Raw genomic sequence first — 16481 nt, 5'->3', positions numbered from 1 at the left:
TTCAGTTGCTCGTGAATGTTTATAGGATAGGCTCTAGCATTACATCACCAACTTTTGCACCGCTCGGCGAACTTAAGAGGTTTCTATCTTAATACCTCGCTTGGACTCAGTCATTGACTTTTCGTTATATCAGCTGTAGATCAGTGGTTCCCAACCAAGGGTTACTCCCCTGAGATGTAAAATATAATTTTCTGAGCGGTAAAAACAAAAGGGGATAGTGTTTCGGTGTCAAAACTAAATTATTTTTAAGATGATTATCAATAACTGCACTTTTTTTTAAAAAAAATACTATCTTCAACGCGTGAACTATGAAGGTTTACAGCTTGTGAAACGAATGTACGAAGGTTGGAACTTTAATGGTGGCAACTATTTATTTATAGCTTGTAAAAATACACTCCTGGAAATGGAAAAAAGAACACATTGACACCGGTGTGTCAGACCCACCATACTTGCTCCGGACACTGCGAGAGGGCTGTACAAGCAATGATCACAAGCACGGCACAGCGGACACACCAGGAACCGCGGTGTTGGCCGTCGAATGGCGCTAGCTGCGCAGCATTTGTGCACCGCCGCCGTCAGTGTCAGCCAGTTTGCCGTGGCATACGGAGCTCCATCGCAGTCTTTAATACTGGTAGCATGCCGCGACAGCGTGGACGTGAACCGTATGTGCAGTTGACGGACTTTGAGCGAGGGCGTATAGTGGGCATGCGGGAGGCCGGGTGGACGTACCGCCGAATTGCTCAACACGTGGGGCGTGAGGTCTCCACAGTACATCGATGTTGTCGCCAGTGGTCGGCGGAAGGTGCACGTGCCCGTCGACCTGGGACCGGACCGCAGCGACGCACGGATGCACGCCAAGACCGTAGGATCCTACGCAGTGCCGTAGGGGACCGCACCGCCACTTCCCAGCAAATTAGGGACACTGTTGCTCCTGGGGTATCGGCGAGGACCATTCGCAACCGTCTCCATGAAGCTGGGCTACGGTCCCGCACACCGTTAGGCCGTCTTCCGCTCACGCCCCAACATCGTGCAGCCCGCCTCCAGTGGTGTCGCGACAGGCGTGAATGGAGGGACGAATGGAGACGTGTCGTCTTCAGCGATGAGAGTCGCTTCTGCCTTGGTGCCAATGATGGTCGTATGCGTGTTTGGTGCCGTGCAGGTGAGCGCCACAATCAGGACTGCATACGACCGAGGCACACAGGGCCAACACCCGGCATCATTGTGTGGGGAGCGATCTCCTACACTGGCCGACGGGACGTTAAACACTAATCTCCTCCTCCTCCTCTCCTACACTGGCCGTACACCACTGGTGATCGTCGAGGGGACACTGAATAGTGCACAGTACATCCAAACCGTCATCGAACCCATCGTTCTACCATTCCTAGACCGGCAAGGGAACTTGCTGTTCCAACAGGACAATGCACGTCCGCATGTATCCCGTGCCACCCAACGTGCTCTAGAAGGTTTAAGTCAACTACCCTGGCCAGCAAGATCTCCGGATCTGTCCCCCATTGAGCATGTTTGGGACTGGATGAAGCGTCGTCTCACGCGGTCTGCACGTCCAGCACGAACGCTGGTCCAACTGAGGCGCCAGGTGGAAATGGCATGGCAAGCCGTTCCACAGGACTACATCCAGCATCTCTACGATCGTCTCCATGGGAGAATAGCAGCCTGCATTGCTGCGAAAGGTGGATATACACTGTACTAGTGCCGACATTGTGCATGCTCTGTTGCCTGTGTCTATGTGCCTGTGGTTCTGTCAGTGTGATCATGTGATGTATCTGACCCCAGGAATGTGTCAATAAAGTTTCCCCTTCCTGGGACAATGAATTCACAGTGTTCTTATTTCAATTTCCAGGAGTGTAGATACGTGTTTCAAAGTTTTACTGACCTTCAGAGTAGTCACCAGCATTGTGCATAAACCGTTTCCAGCGATGTGTAAGTCGTAGGGTACTCTTAGCAGTGCCATTTGTGAAGACAGTTCGAGTGGCGCGGTCTATTGCCCGACGAATTTTTAGCAGTTCTGAGCGAATGCCGTGAAGTGTTTCCTTCAGTTTAGAAATCGAGTTGGAGTCACGAGGGCTTAACTCAGGGGAGTGCAGTAGGTGGTGTTAACACTTAGTAGCCTCACCAGTCAAACAAATCAGTAACAGCTTGCACTGTACGTGCTTGAGCATTGTCCTGCAAAATGATGGTCAGGTCCTGTCTCTATGCTGTCCATTTTTGGAACACAACCTAAGACCAGTTTAGAGACAATGACACTTTCTGCAGGACCTGACCATTTTGCAGGGCAATGCTCAAACACGTACAGCGCAAGCTGTTAACTGATGGTGCTGCTTAAGTGCTATACCACCTACTGCACTCCACTGACTTAAGCTCTCGTGAATTCAACTAGATTTCTAAACTGAAGGGAACACTTCACGGCATTCGCTTCAGAGCTGCTACAAATTCGTCGGGCAATAGACCGCGCCGCTCGAACTGTCAACACAAATGGCACTGCTAAGAGTATCTTACGACTTCCACATCGCTGGCAACGAGTTATGCACAATGCTGGTGACTACTTTGAAGGTGAGTAAAACTTTGAAACACGTATCTATTTTGTACGAGCTGTAAATAAATAGTTGTCGCTATTAAAGTTCCTACCCTCGTATGAACATCTCACTTAGTCCCACCCACTACACACGTACTATGTGCTTCGTACAATGCCCGGCAATAGACCAAAAGTTGCTTCATTATTCGCTTTGCAACGGATGAACGAACTAATTAACACACAATACAATACTAATAATGTAATGACTACTACGCATTATTATTACTATTATTATTAGTGGCAGCTTTCAGGCATAAAGCATTCTATGCTCGAATTCTTCCAATTTCTGCCAGTTCAGAAGCAACAGGCCCAGCAACCAATCGATTTACAAACAGTAGGCCTACATAAAGTAGACAGTACTGGGGTGCAGGGATGAGTGAAGCAAGTGTCGCTGAAGAGTGGTACAGAGAGGATCGCCGTATTGTGCTCCAAGCATATCGTAACCCCTCCGCATCTACATCTGCCATCCGACAAATAATGGACGCTTTGGAAAGTTAACTCATTCCGCACCACTGGTCGGGGACTAGCAGCAGCTGGACTAGAAAATTACTATTCCATACGTAGGCGCTTAATACAACACAAACGATCGTTTGGAGTGGTGCCGTGACTGGGAAGCACTGACTGCTGACAAATGCCTTCGCACTGTCTTAAGAGATAATCACGTTCTGCACTGCCCCAGATGACGATTTTCGTGAAATATGGTGGTGACTTGTGGAGAGGTTGCAGTCGTATTATGTTTTAGAAAGGCAAAGCGGTGTTTCTCCTGGAGCTATGGTGTGGGGACACATCGGATATGACTACAAGTCACAGCTAGAAGTGACTGAGCGAACTCATGGGAAACCTACTTCCCCGAGTGTTCTCTCATGTGACTGTATGCTAGTGCCATTTTTCAACACATGGGAGGTGTGTTTATGAATCGTGCGCGTGATGTTGAGGTATTATGGCTCTGAGCACTATGGGACTTAACAGCTATGGTCATCAGTCCCCTAGAACTTAGAACTACTTAAACCTAACTAACCTAAGGACAGCACACAACACCCAGCCATCACGAGGCAGAGAAAATCCCTGACCCCGCCGGGAATCGAACCCGGGAACCCGGGCGTGGGAAGCGAGAACGCTACCGCACGACCACGAGATGCGGGCTGAGGTATTATCATGGCCAGCAAGATCCACACGTCCATCCCCAACTGAACAGATGAGACCAGCTTGGACGTCTACTCCGTTCCATTGCCGGTATCTAGTACACCGAGGACCAGTTACAATAGTTGTGATGCAGCTTGCCTCTTGAGTGGATACAACAGTTTTGTGACACTTCCCAACAAAATCAGTGCATGCATCCAGGTCAGAGCGGGTGTAACATCATACTGGTAAGTGGTCTCATATTGCCAAGTTCTTTGTAAATTTTGTAAACATAGATAACATTACAAACCCTCTCAACCTGTAAGTTTCATTCTTTTGCTACTCCCCATCTGGATGCTTGCCTTTTTTAGTCAGGCAGTATGTGTGGTACCGAGTGTTATTCCACGAGCTACATATTGGTGACTCATCCCGCCGCAGGAGGAAACTATCAGTGTACAGAGAATAATATGAAATATAAACTCACACAGATCAGCAGCAGGGGCCGCAGCATGGTCCACAGCAGGGGCCGCAACAAGGTGCACAGCACGGCACACAGCACGGCATGCAGCACACGACTGGGCAGCAAGGCACGCAGCAGGGTGCGCAGCAAGGTCCACAGCAGGGGCCACAGCAAGAGCCGCACGGTCCGCAACTGCAAACACAACGGGAAATGTAGCACCCGGAGCAACACTTCATGGACAGACATACCAACTTTCAAAAGTGAAAATCAGGAGAATTTTAGCGCTGTACTATTGTGAATTACAACACATCCCTGACAAAGTTGCAATAATTCAGCACCTGTACCTGGCACACCCATATTGTTTCGCAATTTCAGAATCGGGAAACATTTTGCGAAGCAAAGGCCCTGTGTGGTCGGCACAGTTTATAGTCAAGTTATGCTCTACAGTAAATGAGGTAAATAAAGCCTCGGCATTCGTCACAGAATCTACAGTTTGGGGTTTACACGAGAAGTTTCTGGTTCCGTTCTACACAATGGACACTCTCCTTGTGTTTTTTAGTTTGCACATGTTTAAGAATGCCGCATTTCCCGCCATGAGCCACTGAAAAGTCACATCTACATACACTACAAAATGCGTAAGTTTGTCCCTCCTCGATTCACTTAAACATGGAAACTCTACCTTATATACGTTTCTGAACACTGCATCGTATTTCTTCACCATCCTGCACAAAAATAATCAACACCTCCATGATATGCAGCCAACAACTACTACAGAGTACACAAATCACGCAGCAGAACCGAGAACACAATGGTCCTACGTTCTAGACAATGGTCATGTAGCAATGATGCCAACCCTGGTGCACCGTTTCCCCCTATATTGCACTTCAAATTCCACTAAATAATTTGTCACACTCTCGTGTAAGTGAGCGGGGGTGGGGCGGTAAAAGGGAGTCAATAATGAAATTGTCGAGTGGAGGGGCGGGGAGGGGAGGGTAGTAACCCTAAATATTTTTCCCCCCTGAAACATTTATCCCTCTAATTTCCCCCAGGCAGCTTAATTCCCCCTAAACTTAGGAGGAAATCCCTCAACTTGGCAACATTTCCTTGTAGAAAGAACAACGCTAATCACTTCGCTTGGAACGACTATCGACTACTCCTTGCCCACAATAACTTTACGATTGCACTGATGCTACCAGAAGTGCAGGAAATTGGCACTGGTTGAAAGATATTCATTTGTCTCCGAACGCTGCCAACGATAAGTTCCTTACTTTCTTGTAGATACGAAGCGCGATCTACGCCTACTGCCGCTCCCGACAGCCACCTCACCAATCTACCAAGTTAACATAGACAAGTAGCAGCCATACCTTGTCATCCACCAATATATCGAAGGCGCAGGATTTTCAAATAGTAAGGAAAGTATTGAAACTGCTCTGAAAATCGGGAGATCGGTCTTCACGGTCGGGAGATCGGGAGGAAGAAGGAAAAATCGGGAGTCTCCTGCTTAAATCAGGAGAGTTGGCATGTCTACAAGGAAAAGCACAGCACGCAGCGCACTGCGCAGTGGGAGGGACACTACACACACACACGAAACACAGTTGTCGGACAAGAAACACAATGGTGTTCCTCAGGATAGTGTACTGGGTCCAATTCTGTTCTTAATATGCAGTTTCCTGAAGTCAGATGAAAAGTTTCTTTAGTAAATATGCGGTAAAATTAAGACCAGCTTCTGAACCGATCTCATATCGATATTTTTCTATGTTGGGACTTCACTGCGTAAAACGGGTAAGGTCATAAGCGCCCAAATCATTACTTCAAATGGGCCATCTTCTAGGGAAAGTTGACACCTTAGGAGCATAAATAGCATCAGTAGATGGTTAAAACTGTAATAAATGACAGTACTGGCGCAGGAGCTGCATGACAAATATCTTGTTTCTCGTTCTCACACCGAATACAGAGGGTGCTCACAATTCATGTTGACTAGAAAGCCTACATACACAGAAAAGTGGCTAATCATCTGGAAGGGACTACATTCTTACTGTTCTGCACGCAGGATGTAGCTAGTGTTGCAAGTCACATACCGCGATTATTTAGGAGACCGAAATTCGACAAAAGAAACGAATGTAACGCTTCTCTTTTATTATTTCGTAACAGATTAAAGGAAATTTAATGTTATCATATATTATGTGTGGGAGAACAATAATCTTGTCATAGAAAGAAGAAAGGAGGGTTAGGGTTTAACTTCCTGTTGACCTCGACGTCATTAGAGAAGCACAAGCTCGCATTGTTTCAAAGTGGAGACGGAAACCTGCCGTGCTCTTTCAAAGGAATCATGCCGGCATTTGCCTGGAGCGATTTAGGGAAAATGACGGAAAACTTACACCTGGATGGCCCGATGCGGATTTTAACCGTTGTCTTCCTGAATGCGAAGGCAATGTGCTAAACACAAGTGCCACCCTGGCCTTTTTTTCCATTAAACTGCCCCACACACGAGGGACAGTTCGCAGCGATGCGTCACATGTCCCACCGACCGCTTCCCAGATCGCACGTTATGAGGGCAAATCGTAGCGAGCGGTCACTGATCGCTGCTCGCATGGAAAAGCCAGGCAATCTGGTGGATCGCATGCGATTCGTGTCTGCGGTTAGCAGCTGTGTGTAGCAATGTCTACAACTCGTTTCTGTTTATCAAGCGCGATTGTGCAGTTTTTTTTCTTTCGTTACCCTTTGCTCAAGTTGAGTAAGACAATTACGTTAGAATTTGTAGTTATGTAGGGGGCGCGAACTAAACTGAGAAGTGGAAGCCGGAGTTTCCATTTATATTATGAAGTAATACAAAATACACCATCCTATTCAGCGATTAGTATTTTGAAGCTTGTGCTATAGAAGTAGAAATGGCGGGAGGTTCGTAGTTATAATGGCGATACAATGGGATCCATCTTATGATTTCGAGTTATTTACGAAATAATTATACCCAATATTTTAACTTCTAAACAGAAAGACATACGTTCCTACTGAAATGTTAAGAGAACATTTTAATTTAGAGGGCAAATCTGTTACACAATTATCCTCAAGTCACTTGTTATTTCCTGTTGTACTGTACTGTAGTTCAAGTCAAAGCATACAATATTATATGGAAAAAAAGAGAGAAGAAAATCAACAGTCCACAGCGTGTCTACCACGCACAGTTGACACAGGATAAATGTCTTCGTTTCTATAACCTCTCGTTATTCCGCACATATTTTATCTTTTGTTTATTTCGTTACACAAGCAAAAGGTAGCCAAAGCAACGCGTCGTAGTCTCAGCTCAACATGATAAACTGAAGCTTGCACAAGCGTGCTTGAATGTCGAGCTCAGATGACGTGCGCTGAACCTTTTTGCTTGTGTTACAAAAAGAAAGATAAAACGTGATACATGCAGTAAAGTGGTTAAACACTATTCGTCGCAGACATGCTATGGAAACTATCTCGCAGTACAGTTGGTTTTCTCTTTCTTCAAGTAATATTCTGACTTGACCTACAGAACAGTACATATTTGTACAGAATGTAATTTAACAGGACCAAATAAAAATCGAATCTAACTACATCGCTGACAAATGCTTGCACACGCCTTCCTATCCTTGGTAAACACGTTCAAGCATTCACAGGTTTGAGCGCTTCCATACGCATGCATAATCGAAATTCGATGAAGCATCTAGCTGCTTGTAAGTCCTGTTGCTTGCGCAAATTTATCCTATGCACTCTCAAGCATATTTGGGCAAGCATGCTAGTGCGTGCATGCATGTCAAACATTCAGTTACATGTGGGGTCACATTAAGACAAAAAAACGTGACGCCATGGGTTGTTAGCAATAGAAGTTGTCATTAGCCACTAGTTTATACAGATTTGGATTAAAAAACTATTGTCTCCACGCTGCATCAGTTATATTTGCCTTTGTTTTGCACAGTATTCAGTCAGCTTATAAAGAATTAATAGCGAACCAGCAGAAACGATTAGTAACTATGTTGTAGCAACGTAAGCGTTATGTTTGTATCGATTCACACAAACGATAATTTAGTACAATGCGTAATGGAATCGCTGTAGTTTCAGCTGTTATTAATAACGGTCAGATATTTGTAACAGTCAGGTATATGTAATGTGATTGTTGAAAGAGGCAAACTAATTCGATAATTTTGGAAGTACTGTGCCGTATTTGTTTATTTTTGGCTTGCGTTTTGTAAAAAAAGATATTTCTAACCACAGGCACATGAAATATAATACGCGTTGTGTTTATACGATTTCTTAAAATCAAATCGCAGAAAATAAGTATGCCGATATATGGAAACTTCACTACTCTATGTCGCATCGAACGCATAGAAATCAGTTGAATTTCTTACTCTGTACTACTCTTCCGAATTTAGTATATCACTAACTCTGATTATTAACAACTGAGGGATGACATCCATCGGTTGTCGTCCAGTCTCAGGCAGTCTTCGCGCATTGCATATCAAGCTTATGCAATATTTCTATTACAAAGCAAGAGTGAAAGTACTGAGGAGTGAAACTACTTCGCAGGGTAGAAATGGAACATTGTATAGATGCCTCGGAAAGTCTTGACATGTTACATTCTAGCAAACTTGCTCTTTAATAATATGCTGAAATAAAAGGTAAAAATCCATAACTGCGAGAGTAGAAAATTATAGGTCAAATATCATTAACCATCTTACAATAGACGTAAAACAAAATTAAGAACCCACGTTACCTAAGAAATTGAACTTCAGATTGTTCAAATATATGACGAAAACTTAACCAAGTTATTCGAGTTATTCAGCATTTTCGTCTCTGAAATTATTAGTTAATCTCATGTGTAAGATTTATTTCCTGATTACATTGAGTGTACTTCAGTGAATTTACTTCATTTGAAGTTAGCACACAGGCTCGGTAAACCATGGCCTCCGTTACATTCGTTTTTCTGGTGGTGGTATTCCCAGAAGGAGAACCTATTGTTTGATCGGAAAACAAGAGAACTTAATGTCCTGTAACCGTACTCGAATGGTTAAAACCACAGATGTTAAATTACACGGTAGAATCAGGAGTTCCTGTTTCGAATTCCTGTCGAGACCGTGTCGATGAGAAGGCTAGAAACTGAGAAGGAAATTTTTGTTACACCTAACAGTATTCACTGGCATACGAAAGATGTGCTATTAGTAGCAAAGCGTAAAAATAATTAATGCAAATTATAAACTAATATACGCATATACAAAAGTATAACAAAATCTAACAGAATATAGAATATGACATCTTTTGGTCAGTGAACCACAGAAGGGGCATCCGTCAGAAAGTGGGCAGGTAAAACACAGTAAGGCAGTTATAGAAACGATTGGTATTGTAGTTGTAAATTGTCGTAGCTGTGTTGGGAAATAACCAGAGCTCCAAGCCCTAATAGAAAGCACTGAAGCTCAAATAGGTGAAGGTACAGAGAGTCGGAAATAGGCTCAACCGAAATTTTTTCAAACTATCTAACAGTGTTCAGAAAGGATAGATTAAATTCAGTTGGTGGTGGAGTATTTCTTGCTGTCAGAATTAGTAGATAGTTCATGTGAAATAGTATGGGTAGAAGTTATACCTGACAATCGGACTAAACTATTAACTGGATCCTCGACTCAGAAGACATAGTTGCTGAACAGTTAAAAGAAAACTTGAGTCTCATTTCAAATAAGTACCCAGCTCATACAATTATAGTCGGTAGTGACTTCAATCTACCCTCGATATGCTGGAAAATTATATGTTAAAAGCCGGCGGCAGGCATAAAACGTCATCCGAAATTGTACTGAATGCTTTCTCAGAAAATTATTTTGAACAATTAGTTCATGAGCCCACTCGAAGCGTAAATGGTTGCGAAAGCATACTTGACCTTTCAGCAACAAATAATCATGGCCAAATAGTATTGTAACGAATACAGGGATTAGCGACCACAAGGCAGTTGCTGCTAGGCTGAATACCGTTATTAACACCTACAACCATCAGAAAGAAACGCAAAGTATATCTACTTAAAAAAGCTGATAAAAATGCTCTTAACGCCTTTTTAAGCGACAATCTTCACTCTTTCCGATCTGATCATGTAAGTGTAGAGAAGTTGTGGAATGTTTTCAAAGAGATAATATCAACAGCAATTGAGAGATATATACCAGATAAATTATTGAGTGATGGTCCTGATCCCCTATGGTACATAAAACGGGTCAGATCGTTGTTGCAGAAGTAACGAAATAAGCATGTCAAATTTAAAAGAACACAAGATTGGCAAAGTTTTACAGAAGTTCGAAAGATGGCACGTACTTCAATGCGAGATGCTTTTAATAATTTCCACAACGACATTCTGTCTCGAAATCTGGCAGAAAACCCAAAGGTATTCTGGTCATACAAAAAGCACACCAGTGGCAAGACAATACCTTCACTGCGCGATAACAACTGATGACAGTGCCACTAAAGCAGAGTTATTAAACACGGTTTTCCGAAACTCCTTCAAAGAAGACGAAGTAAATATTCCTGAATTCCAATCAAGAACTGCCAAGTGGGAAACTCCGGTCCAGATTGTATACCAGTCAGGTTCCACTCAGAGTATGCTGATACAATAGCTCCATATTTAGCAATTATATACAACCACTCGCTCACAGAAAGATACGTACCTAAAGACTGGAAAATTGTTCAAGTCACACCAATACCCAAAAAGGGAAGTAGGAGTAATCCGCTGAATTACAGGCCTATATCACTAACGTCGATTTGCAGTAGGGTTTTAGAACATACTGTATTCGAACATTATGAAGCACCTCGAAGAAAACGATTTATTGACATAGTCAGCACGGATTCAGAAATTATCGTTCTTGTGAAACACAACTAGCTCTTTATACTCATGAAGTAATAAGTGCTATCGACAGGGGATGTCAAATTGATTCCATATGTTTAGATTTCCGGAAGGTTTCCACACCGTTCCTCACAACCGTCTTCTAATCAAACTGCGTGCCTACGGAGTATCGCCTCAGTTGTGCGACTGGATTCGTGATTTCCTGTCAGAAAGGTCACAGTTCGTAGTAATAGACGGAAAAGTCATCGAGTAAAACACTTCAAGTAATATCCAGCGTTCCCCAAGGAAGTGTTATAGGCCCTCTATTGTTCCTAATCTATATTAACGACATAGCAGACAATCTGAGTAGTCGTCTTAGATTGTTTGCAGATGATGCTGTTATTTACCGTCTTGTGAAGTCATCAGATGATCAAAACGACTTGTAAAATGATTTAGATAAGATATCTGTATGGTGCAAAAAGTGGCAATTGACCCTGAATAAAGAAAAGTGCGAAGTTATTCACTTGGGTACTAAAAGAAATCAGCTAAATTTCGATTACGCGATAAGTCACACAAATCTGAGAGCTGTAAATTCAACTAAATACTTAGGGATTACAATTACAAATAAACCACGTTGGAACAATCACATACATAATATTGTGGACAGAGCAAACCAAAGACTGCGATTCACTGGCAGAACTCTTAGAAGGTGCAACAGGTCTACCAAAGAGACTGCTTACACTACGCTTGTCCGCCCTATTCTGGAGTACTGCTGTGCGGTGTGGGATCCGCATCATGTGGAACTGACGATGACATCGAAAAAGTACAAAGGGCAGCTCGTTTTGTATTATCGCGAAATAGGGGAGATAGTGTCACAGACATGATACGTGAATTGGAGTGGCAATCATTAAAACAGACATGATACGTGAATTGGAGTGGCAATCATTAAAACAAAGGCGTTTTTCGTTGCGGCGGAATCTTCTCATGAAATTTCAATCACCAGTTTTCTCTTCCGATTGCGAAAACTTTGTTGGCACCCACCTACATAGGGAGAAATGACCATCACGATAAAATAAGAGAAATCAGGGCTCGCATGGAAAAATTTTAGTGGTCGTTTTTCCCGCGTGCCGTTCGAGAGTGGAACGGTAGAGACAGCTTGAAGGTGGGTCATTGAACCCTCTGCCAGGCACTTGAATGTGAATAGCAGAGTAATCACGTAGATGTAGATGTAGAACCACAATTATGCATGCAATAAAATTAATATCAAAGGCAACCAAATTCCTGGAAAAAAGAAAAAATACCGGCAGTGAAGTCATTTTTGATTCTGTACTGAATATAGATGACAGTACTTAGTTTTCGTATGCAACATAGAGACACCATTTTCTAAATTGTTTCTGTGAAAATAGTCTCAGTCGGGCACACAGTTTTAATCTGCCAGGAAGTTTCATATCAGCGCACACTCCGCTGCAGAGTGAAAAGCTCATTCCAGTCCAAAATATAGTATTTCTGACGCTGAATGGAAGACATTAAATATCCATAAAGGTGCGATGACTTTGCTCTGTATACGCGAAAACAAATATTGTGCCAAAACATTACTTATTTTATCAATAAAACATTATTAGAGAAAACTTTTAAATAATTAAACTCATGTCTTTTTACTTAGGCACTAGTGAAATGTTATTTTGAACCCCATTATCGGCTGTTTAATTTTACTTATGTTATTTTTTCCTGCAATGGCAACGGTCAAGGGCAAGAGCAAAAATTGAACCCACCTCAAAGGTAATATAAATGTAACGTAAAATCAAAAGGGCCATTGAGAAACTTGTGTGATATATCTTCCTTCTGGGATTTACAACCAATGATTGACTCAAGTGGTACAGTGGTTAAGCTCATGGACGCGCTTTCTGGGAGAATGGATTAAAATGTCTATCCAGTAATTCTGTAGGTTTTTGTGCTTTCCTTAAATTGAGTAAGTCGAATCTCGCGGTGGATTTTTGCAAAGCAATCGATCATCTCTCTCCACATACAATTACAGTCCGTGAGTGTACTACAACCCTAGACATCCTCGTTGCAGGGAGTTAAGCCCTAACGTTTCGTCCTTCTTTCTAAATAACAGGAACAAGACAGGAGGTGCAGTCGGCCAGACCAGTTTCTTTGAAAAGGATAACAGATTTGCTTCGCTATTCTTCCTAATACCTGTTTGTGCTACGTATTTAATCACTTCGACGTCGAAGGAACATTAAACACACCCTCAAATATGGTTCAAATGGATCTGAGCATTATGGGACTTAACATGTGAGGTCATCAGTACCCTAGAGTTAGAACTACTTAAACCTAACTAACCTAAGGACATCACACGCATCCATGCACGAGCCAGGATTCGAACCTGCGACCGTAGCAGCAGCGCGGTTCCGGACTGAAGCACCTATAACCGCTCGGCCACAGCGGCCGGTCATTAAACGCCAATCTTCCTTTCATCTAATGACAGCATTGTCGAACGTGGCGTGAAAACCCTATCAGCCCCCTCCTCCCTGCGTTAAATATGTAATGAAACGGAAGAACTTCACATTCACCGATTCTGAGATACGTCCCATAAAATAATCCACCCTAATGTGTAAAAACGAAGCACTGCTTTTAGGACACAGAACGACAGTCACTACAAATATTTATCAGTGCCCATCTTCCAGCAAGCGGGATGAAACCTCTTCTTTGACATTCGCTGTAAAAGCAACGAATGAACTCGTATAGCTCAACTGCTAATACCAATGACTAGGGACAAAGAGTGGCGATATCACACAAAATTTAATAGCCGGGAAAGAGGTGTGGGATTCTTTGGTCATACAATACATTACACGTACATTTACACCAATATTATGACTCATGATAATTTGCATGTTTCCTTGCGCTGTATGAGAGAAAGCATAGGAAGAAAACCTATCAACAAGCTGTAAAATAGTGACTATTGCAAAGCATAGGAAGAAAACCTATCAACAAGCTGTAAAATAGTGACTATTGCACGCAAAGCAAGAGCCCATAGTAACGAAATGATAATTGAGCCCACATAATGCAAAATATGATGAAACGAACTCTTTCGACTTGAAACCCACTACACACTGGTGTTTGCCATACTTTTATGCTACAACATTTAGTAATGTGCAATAGATTAAAAATGGGTCCCAGAGATGTTGCTAACGCATATTAAAATTCAGTCAAATACTCTTAAAATTGATAAAATTACAGGAACTATATAAAGGAAACCAAATAAATTAACGAAAACACAAGTAAAATAAAACTGGCCAACGACCAATAAACTCGCGAAAAATATTAAGGAAGCCAAATAAACTAACGATATAAATTTAACGATGTATCGTACAAAATTATCGTAGACGGTACTATTACGAAATACAAAGTTTCTGATGTACCCTGAGAATTTATTTCCCCATAAGGAAAACTATTCAATATTTAGCGAATGTTGGCTGCGACGGACTGTCAGAAATTAGAAACGGCTGAACCAATCGCGTTATCACTGTTCATATCTCATGTGTTGAACATGGAGCGTTGGCAACAACGAATCTAGGTCTCAAGCTGTGCTACAGATGTAGTTATAAAACAATCTTGATTCAGATCAGTGACCAGGCACCAAGATTTAGCAGTAGTCTGGGGTTTTAACATAGGGTCCTTATTACACTCGAGCCAAGCTCTCAACTGAAATAAAAATAAAGAAATCAACGAGCCATTTTTTTTATTTTTTCCGTCGTTACGTATAACGCAGTTATATACATAAGACAAACATCACAAGCCATTGAAGATTTTCCACAAATAAAGAGAATCGTGAGGTGTAAGCCAAAAAACAACATTTAATTGCGTAGACGGAGCACATCTCCCTGAAAACTGACGAGGCTGACTATTCTAATGCTTTGAGCACATTATCGAGGCAAAATTCGTTAACATTATGCTCCAGAGAAGTAAAATTAGTGATTAAATGTGTACGGTTAAAATACAGTTTGAGTTTGAACCGAAGAAATGATGCCAATGATAAGTAAGGACAAGGAACGAAAACACTTCGAACCGTGGAAAATGTGGTGCCCCTTTCGAAAATTACAGGAATTGGATTTTATTCGGATATTTTTTTTTACAAATCCAACAAATTTGATTCGCAGGGAGACGTTATTAAACAAAGTCGTGCGCCTTTATTCAAAGTATACGCTACTAGGTCGCAAGACAGCAGAAAATTTGACAGTTCTCGCGGAGTAATATCGAGTTTTCTGGGGTGGTTGTAAGCGGATCTAAAAGCACAGTTAAAACGCTGTGATTGGGATACTGTGCGGCGCCGATTTTCTGCTTTTAGCAGAAAACCGGTAGTTACTTAAATTATCAAAATTTTTTTTGAATACAGTATGTGATCAGAGACCACGTAAGCATCACACTGTACTGAAATGCACATTCTGTACTGTATCATGCCCTACACAATTGTACTTCATTCTGCAGTTTAGTTTCTTACCAATTTTTCGGTTACGCTTCTACTTTGTTTTCGTATTATAGGAACAACTTCTTGATTATCGAACGTAGTTCTCTCCATAACTCCAACATTTTATGCTCGTATTTTTTAAACTAATCGCTTTGAGCGTGTGGTATATAAGTTTCGTGATTTCGAAGCAATACTTACACTAAATGTCTATAGTGTAGTCACGTGTATTTAACACGTCCACTCCCTGTACTTGCTTCTCGACTTTTGAAAGCGTTTTACCACTCTGAACCCCGTAATCATTGGGGGCATCAGAAGAGCCTAACTACCGCCTGTAAAAATTATTACCGTATAAGTCCCCATACCGAGATGTGTGTGACGTTCACAACCATTTAGTTACACTTGAATTACACATTACATCGTTCCCTCACGTACAGGGTGACAAAATAACACTGGCCTGATAATTAACATTTCGTAACGTATTTAAAAGATAAGATAAACCATTGAAAAATTATCTAAAACGAGTTGAATCAATAGAAAAAAGGAACTAGTTTAATGTAGACATACGCATACCTCGAACAAATTCTGTTATGGTACATTTTCTGTTGTTTCTCTACGTGTTCCCACCCTCTTGCTGCAGAGAGCGCTCAGAGCTACTCGCCTTCTCTCTCGGTACATAAGTCTCCTTGCTCAATAACCATTTTGCTCGAAATTTTCCTTCAGAAAAATAAGAAAAATACGCTACTGCACATTAATTTATTTCTACTAGGAAGCAAAAATCGGCTCGATATACATCGGATTTATTTCTTCCCTTTTTTCACTGAAAAACTGTTTCCGGGAAAGAAACGTTGCTACAGCTTATCAGTAATTGTTCCTGTAACTGAACTACGTACCGGAACAATGAGTATTATAATAACTGTTCTTCCTATAATTTCAGTACAAAATCCGTGGGCTACATTGAAGTGTTCGTGCATTATCCAGAAAACTGAGAAGTTAGAAACAAAATTTAAAAAATTAGGGAAGTTCTCATAGG

Source organism: Schistocerca serialis, chromosome 5, assembly GCF_023864345.2.
Source record: "Schistocerca serialis cubense isolate TAMUIC-IGC-003099 chromosome 5, iqSchSeri2.2, whole genome shotgun sequence".
In the NCBI taxonomy this organism is placed as follows: domain Eukaryota; kingdom Metazoa; phylum Arthropoda; class Insecta; order Orthoptera; family Acrididae; genus Schistocerca; species Schistocerca serialis.
This window is presented reverse-complemented; position numbering follows the sequence as displayed.